At 41.3% G+C, this 528-nt stretch overlaps 1 protein-coding gene across 4 annotated transcripts in view; it reads left to right on the forward strand.

Annotated features, from left to right (window-relative positions):
• ENG (endoglin) overlaps window positions 1–528 on the forward strand; it is a 44,509-nt gene that overhangs the window by 27,745 nt on the left and 16,236 nt on the right. The window lies entirely within an intron of this gene.

Genomic DNA, 528 nt, shown 5'->3' on the forward strand with positions numbered 1-528 from the left:
CTGAGGCAGGCGAATAGCGTAAACCCGGGAGGCAGAGCTTGCAGTGAGCCAAGATAGCACCCCTGCACTCCAGCCTGGGCAACAGAGCGAGACTCCATCTCAAAAAAAAAAAACAAAAAAAAAAAGACGATATTTACCTCTTAAGGTTGTTGCCAGGATTAAATGAGTTAATGTGTAAAGCACTTAGAACAGTCCTGGGATTTAATAGGCCCTATTTACATGGTAGGTAGGTGTTGTTGTTATTGTTGCTGTTGTTGTTATAAAAACATTCTAAATGTATACACCATTGAACAATTAAAAATTGTAATGCAGTGGGTACGTCTCAAGACATAAATGATTTCAACTTCACATTCTTATATCAAAATAATGGCATTATACCAAAAACAACGCCCCAGGATTTTAGTACTTTAAAATGGTAAGACAAGCAGGAATACTGCAAACTGGGAGAGCAATTGTGACTGTCTTATGTGGGCTGGAAGCAGAGCTGTCACTCAGGGACAGCAGGAGAGTTGGTGGGGATGACGGGGC

This window comes from Colobus angolensis, unplaced genomic scaffold, assembly GCF_000951035.1.
Source record: "Colobus angolensis palliatus isolate OR3802 unplaced genomic scaffold, Cang.pa_1.0 Scaffold9, whole genome shotgun sequence".
NCBI classification, from domain to species: domain Eukaryota; kingdom Metazoa; phylum Chordata; class Mammalia; order Primates; family Cercopithecidae; genus Colobus; species Colobus angolensis.